This window comes from Silene latifolia, chromosome 10 (genome assembly GCF_048544455.1).
Source record: "Silene latifolia isolate original U9 population chromosome 10, ASM4854445v1, whole genome shotgun sequence".
NCBI classification, from domain to species: Eukaryota; Viridiplantae; Streptophyta; class Magnoliopsida; order Caryophyllales; family Caryophyllaceae; genus Silene; species Silene latifolia.
Window position 1 is genome coordinate 155852165 of NC_133535.1, and position 7086 is coordinate 155859250.

Here is a 7086-nt window from a genome sequence, read left to right on the forward strand (position 1 = left end):
ATCGGTCATTGTGTCCCCGTCGCTCTCGGCTTAGGCCGAGGTAATCGGGGTTATGGCTCGATAGCAGTTCTTCTGGCGTATCGGTCATTGTGTCCCCGTCGCTCTCGGCTTAGGCCGAGGTAATCGGGGTTATGGCTCGATAGCAATTCTTCTGGCGTATCGGTCATTGTGTCCCCGTCGCTCTCGGCTTAGGCCGAGGTAATCGGGTTTATGGCTCGATAGCAATTCTTCTGGCGTATCGGTCATTGTGTCCCCGTCGCTCTCGGCTTAGGCCGAGGTAATCGGGGTTATGGCTCGATAGCAATTCTTCTGGCGTATCGGTCATTGTGTCCCCGTCGCTCTCGGCTTAGGCCGAGATAATCGGGGTTATGTCTCGATAGCAATTCTTCTGGCATATCGATCATTGTGTCCCCGTCGCTCTCGGCTTAGGCCGAGGTAATCGGGGTTATGGCTCGATAGCAATTCTTCTATTTGAGTGCCCGCCTGGTGGCAATTAGTGGAGTGGACAAACACTTCGATGGAAAACTTGGGTGATTCATTTGTTCGTTGCGGTCACGCGTTGGGGTGTCCACAATGGGTTTGGACACCTCCGCCGCTATACAAAGTATTTTCTCAAGTTATCGGTGTTCCAATGGCTCGTCAAAGGCACACCTCCCATGTCTGTTAGCCGGTATGTACCCGGCCTCATTTCTTCGACCACTTTGTAGGGACCCTCCCAGTTGGCCGTCAGTTTACCATGAATATTTCCTTTGTTGGTGGCAGCCCGACTTCCTCGAGACTGTGTCTCCCACTTTTAAGTCCCTTTTGTGGACTCTTCGGTTGTAGGCTCTTTTCATCCGGTTTTGATACACGGCCAAGTTGAGGCGTGTTTGTATCTCGGCTTTCTTCGACCAGTGTCTAGGAGGCTTTCGTGCCTTCCTCATTTTCAACCGGATTAAAGGTAGCCGTTCAGAATGTTGGCACCGTTGCTTCAATTGGTAGGACTGCTTCGGAACCGTAGACTAGGTGGAAGGGGGTGTACCCCGTTGCTTCTTTCTCCGTGGTCCGAAGGGACCACAGGACGCCGGGTAACTCATCGGCCCACCTTTCCTTAAGGTCTTCAACTGTCTTCTTCAAACCGTTGAGGATTGTTTTGTTGGCCGCCTCCGCCTGCCCGTTGCTTTGTGGGTGGCAGACGGAGGAGTACGCAAATTTAATGCCAAGCTCTTCTAACCAGTTCATTATCAGGTCGCTCCAAAACTCTCGGCCGTGGTCAAACACTATAACTTGGGGTAACCCGAAGCGAGTTATAACATTTTCCCAGATTACCTTTCTGACGGCCGCCGTGGTCTTCGGCCGGCATCGCTACAGCTTCAACCCATTTGGTGAAGTAATCAACGGCGACGATTAAGAACTTCCTTCCACCGGAGGCCGTTGGGAACGGCCCCAGCATGTCCATCCCCCACTGTGCGAAAGGAAGGGGACTAAGCACCGGTTGTAGGTCCCTGGAGGGAGCGTGTATTACCGGGGCATGCATCGGCGATTCGTGCACTTCTTGGTCTTTGTTCTAGAATCTTGAAGCATGGTGGGCCAGAAGTAGCCAGCTCGGAGAGCTTTGTGGGCTAGTGTTCTTGCCCCCATGTGATGTCCACGAGATGCCTTCGTGAATCTCTGTCGATGCTCGATTCTGCGTCAGGCCGGACCGACACACTTCAAGAGTGGTCTTATTACGGATCTTCTCGTACGCTTCCCCATCGAACACTAAGTACACAGCGGCGATTCTTTTTATTTTGGCAGAGGGGTTGCGGCCCTCCCAGGCTCACACTGTAAGTTTGTATTTCATTATCGGAGTCATCCACGTTGTCTCGGTCTCCATGTTACCTACCATGCCGACGGTCTCGGTGATGCTTTTCGCATTCCTGATGTCTACCAAAGACGTTGGTGACATTCTTGATGGTTGAGCTGGCCAGTTTGGAGAGAGCGTCGGCCCGGTTGTTCTCGGATCTGGGAACGCAATGGATTTGGAAAGATTTCAACTTTGCTATGTCGGCTTTTACCCTCTCTAGGTACCTTACCATTCCGTCGTCCCGAGCCTCAAACTCCCCTCTGATTTGGTTAGTAACCAACAGTGAGTCTGTCTTCAACACAATGTGTTCTCTCTCCGGACCCTAGCTAGCTCGACTCCGGTTATCACCGCCTCGTATTCGGATTCGTTGTTCGAGGCCGAGAAGGTGAATTTCAAGGCGTACTCAAACTCGTCCCCGTTTGGGCTGATGATAAGGATGCCGGCTCCTGAGCTGTTCGTTGTGGAGGACCCGTCGGTGTAGACCTCCCATATGCCTGGGTTTGGCTCTTCCTGATATGTGCATTCGGCTAGGAAATCTGCGAGTGCTTGCCCCTTTATCGAAGGCCTTGGTTTGTACTGAATGCCGAAACCAGAGAGTTCCACTGCCCATTTGATGAGCCTGCCGGATTGCTCGAATTTTTCCAAAGCTTTCTCCAATGGCTGATCGGTTAGGACCGTCACGGGGTGTGCGTCGAAGTAGGGTTTTAACTTCCTTGTGGCAACGACGACGGTGAAGGCCGCTTTTTCAATTAGTGGGTAATTTCTCTCGGCGGCAACGTGTATGGTGACAAAGTAGATTGGGTGTTGCTTTGTTTGTCTTCTTCCCGATGATCACGGCGCCGACCGTGGCCGAGGTAATCGCTATGTATAGGTATAGCGTCTCCCCAAAGATCGGCCGGACGAGTTGGGAGAGTCGAAGATGAGCTTTCGCTGCTTGAAAGCCGTGCTCTGCTCCTCCCCCACCAAGTCTTTATTTCCTTTTAATACTTTAAAGAATGGGGTGCTCTTGTCGGCTGACCGAGAGATGAAACGGGCGAGAGCCGCCATTCTCCCGGTCAGCATCATAACCTCTTTTCGATTCCTTGGTTCCGGCAGGTCTAGGATTGCTTGGACTTTGTCTGGATTTGCATCGATGCCTCTGGCACTGACAAGTACGCCGAGGAATTTTCCTGCCCGGACGCCGAAGTTGCATTTCATTGGGTTGAGCTTCATCTTGTATTTTCTTAGTGAACAAAATGTTTCGTGTAAATCGGCCAGATGCTCGCTGTCGGACTTGCTTTTCACAATAGCATCGTCGACGTAGGCCTCAATGTTTCGCCCTTTTTGATTCTGGAACACTTTGTCCACCAGCCTTGTATACGTTGCGCCGGCGTTTTTCAAACCAAATGGCATCATTTTGTACATGTATGTGCCGTTAGCGGTGATGAATGCGCATTTAGGCATGTCTTCCTCGGCCATGAATACCTGGTGGTACCCCGAGAAGGCGTCTAGCAGGCTCAGCATGGTGTAGCCTGCCGTGGCGTCGATTAAGCTATCTATCCGAGGCAAAGGGTAACAATCTTTGGGGCATGCTTTATTAAGGTTGGTAAAGTGATGAATAGCATTTTAGTCACTTTTTACCCCGCATTTATATCTTATTACGACTCAATTTTGCGTGCTTAATTGTCTAATTAGCTCATTTATTTACTAATTTATAATAATTAGTCGTTTTAATTATATTTAATATTTAGTCGGGTTTTATATAATATTAGTATTATTATATTATTATATTAATTATTTTATTAAATTGATTTGTAGGTAAGGCGGAATAATAAAGAGGGGGTTCGAGTCAAGCGCAATTTGAGACGGAAATTAAGGAACAAATTTGGGTCGAGACGAAAATAAGACGAGTCAAGGCAAGTGAACAAGTGGAAAGTCAAACATTGACTCTCACCAACAGTCAACTCCTTCATCAACATCACTCGTCCCCCCTTTTTGCTCCTTCATCTTCCACATCACCATTTCCATTTCACCATTTCACCATAACCAATCAACCACCATCTTCACCATTAACGAACCTTCCTCACATCACCGCACTAACCCCAATTCAATCACCATTCTCCAATCCGCAACACCACCATAGCTGAAACCCGACACCATTCAAATCGTCATCGACATAACCATCACCATTAAATCATATCACCTGCATTTCGTATATTCACCATCATCAATCACAGTACAACGGTACAACACCATCAAACCCGACATCACCATTAACCACCTTCACCATCTGCATAAAACACCAGCAGTTCCACTTGCGCACCACCGTGACCCACGACAACCATGGTGAAGCCGCCAACAACAGCCAATAGCCCGACAGTCAACAACAAGACGGACTCCGCCTTCACGAATTCGAACTCGGAATCGAAATCCGAGTTGATTCGTGCCACCATCGCTGCCACCATTAACAACCCACCATCAACACCCTTCATCATCAACCTCCGTTCAAGTGCAACCATGGCAGCAGCAACAACGCACATCAACTCATCTTGCATCCCGGTCAAATGTCACCATTTCCCAACCGGCTCGCAACGCATTCTCGCATCAAATGTTCTCCCAGACGGTCCACCGGCCGTCGACACCCCCACCGGCTGGGAGAACCATTAAATTCACTTGAAGTTTCCAGGGGATTCCCAGCCGGTCACTTGACCGGTGGTCGGTGGGCCGGCTCCCAACCCCTTTTTGCGTGTTTCCCTCTTTTTATTTCCTTTGTCCTTTTGTTGAGTTTGTGTCGCTGACCAAGGGAAGGGGGTATGGGATTATCATTAGTATATATAATTAGTATTATAATTATTATTGTTATTATTAGAATTATTAAATTATTATTGTTATTATTAGATTAGTATAAAAGAAAGAACACCAACACACACCCTAGATTAGACCACCTTAGAAATTAGATTGGAAATTAGTCTCTCTTACTCTCTCAATATTTGTAGAACCCTAAATATTTCCCTTTCAATATTTCTTCAATAAAATTTGTAATCATTACTTAATTAGTTTAATCAATCTCTTGTTTATCGAAGTTCTTTATTCCATCAATTCAAAGTTCCCATGTTATTGGTATAATTCTTTACTCTTATTTCTCTCTTTAATTTCATTTGTTTACATTTTGCTTTTCTCTTAATTCTTGTTTAATTGTTCATGTTAGACTTCTTGTTATTTAATTGATGCTATTCTCTTTCTTGTTCATCTTTCCTTTGTTTTCCATTGTTGTTGCTCTCAAAGATTGAATCTTTGAATTTCTCATATTAAAGATTGAGTCTTTGAGTTTATTGAGTTAAAGTTTGTGCCTTTAAGTTTAATCTTCATTGTCTCTTGAATTAAATTGTCTTTCCTTATAATTTAAGTTGGATTGTTGCATGATTAGTAATAGGATTTCTTCTTCCACCATGTTTATGTTCAAAGTTTCCATCTTTGTTGTTTCTCTTGTAATTAGGACCATGATTAGCGAGTAGTCTTCTACTAGGACTCGGTTTGACCCGACATGAGTAATTTCACTAATTGATTCTCATAAAGGCTAATTGTTTGGGGAAATTGGTGAGGGTAGTTTAGAGGAATGACATGGTTTAAGGATTGACTTTCGGGTAGTGTCGACTTGTGACCCTTGTCCACCAACGAGAGTTGGTTAGGTTGTGATTTGGATGCCCGAAATTCGGTCCTATTGTTAACCTAGGTTGAGACCGAAAGGGAGAACCGGGTAGGGCACCTCTAGACTAGCGTTTGAAATCGACCTCCGAGAGGAGGAGTGGGATGACCCAGAATACGATGGGGGCTTAATGACCTTGACCAAGTTCTTGACCTCCTCGGAATTGTGCATGATTTTGGGGTAGTTGAGTGTTGAGTTAGGGATTCCTACCTTCGAACCCGAGAGGGGGGTTGGTGGGTAGTGCTAGTGTCCTACTTCGAACCCGAGAGGGGGGTCTTAGGCGAATTAGAGCCATCTCCTTCTTGCTTGTCTACCCGAGTGATTAGCCTAGGGAATTAGTATGTGGAATTACGAATTGTTGTGGGAGAACCGAGTTCTAGGCCTTTTATTCATTTGATTTACAACTTTATTCCTCTCTTACTCATTTATCATCTTTAGTTAATTTGCATTTTATTTCATTTATGTTAGTTGTTTAGTTTAACAATCTCATCTTATATTACCGACTTAGCTAAGCCCGAGAATTTAGACAATTAGTAATCACCCATGCTCCCTGTGGATTCGACCTCGACTACCCTACTACATTAGTTGAGTTATTTGTTTGATCGGGGGAGTGCGACAAACCCCGCTATCAAAATGGCGCCGTTGCCGGGGAGCATTGGCTTGATATTAATTGTTTTGTTCTAGTTTAGACTAGGTCTTTCTTTGTTACTAATCCCTTTGTTGAGTAAGTGGAAGGTATTTTAGAAGAACCGGGTAATCTTGAGTTCTTTGAGATTCCATTTGGAATTCCCGAAGAAGCAACAATGGCCGCGGTTCCTATGAGGGATAATTTGGCTCCGAAGAAGGTGGTGAACCCAAGTATTGTCAAGCCACCTATTCAAGCCAATAACTTTGATGTAAAGGCTACTTTGTTGCAACTAGTCCAAGGAAACCAATTCGGAGGGGGAGCCACCGAAAACCCCAATGAACACCTTAATGAATTCTTGGATAGTTGTGACATGTTCAAAGCAAATGGAGTATCGGAGGATGCCATCCGCCTTAGACTCTTTCCTTATTCCTTGAGGGGGAGTGCTAAGGAATGGTTGAAGAGTTGTGAGCCCGATTCATTTAGAACTTGGAATGATGTCTCCAAGGCCTTCTTGAACAAGTACTTCCCACCACAAAGAACCGCAAGAATCAAAAGTGAGCTTCAAGGATTCACCCAACATGATGATGAGACCCTTTACGAAGCATGGGAAAGGTATAAAGGACTCCAAAGGTTGTGTCCTCACCACAGGATCGGAGATGATGAGTTGATCAACAACTTTTATGAGGGGTTGAGCAATGAAATGAAAATGAACCTAGATTCCGGCTCGGGAAAGGGGGCATTAGACAAAATTGATCACAAGACGGCCAAGGAACTTATTGAGGAAATGGCTTCCCGTACTTTTCATTGGAATAATGATAGGCACAAGAGGAAGGGAAAGTCAACCGTCGAGTCGGCCAACAATGTTGAGGTTAAAGGATTGATAGAAGAACTCAAGCAACAAATTGCCTTGTTGAACTCAAGTAACACCTCTAGAAACTCTTCATCAAG

General features: G+C 45.8%; 1 non-coding gene across 1 annotated transcript; it reads right to left on the reverse strand.

Annotated features, from left to right (window-relative positions):
• Positions 1–6682: 6682 nt before the first annotated feature.
• LOC141609721 (small nucleolar RNA R71) lies at positions 6683–6789 on the reverse strand. The gene has a single exon (XR_012527637.1). It is a non-coding gene; the product is annotated as a small nucleolar RNA R71 (small nucleolar RNA).
• Positions 6790–7086: the final 297 nt, after the last annotated feature.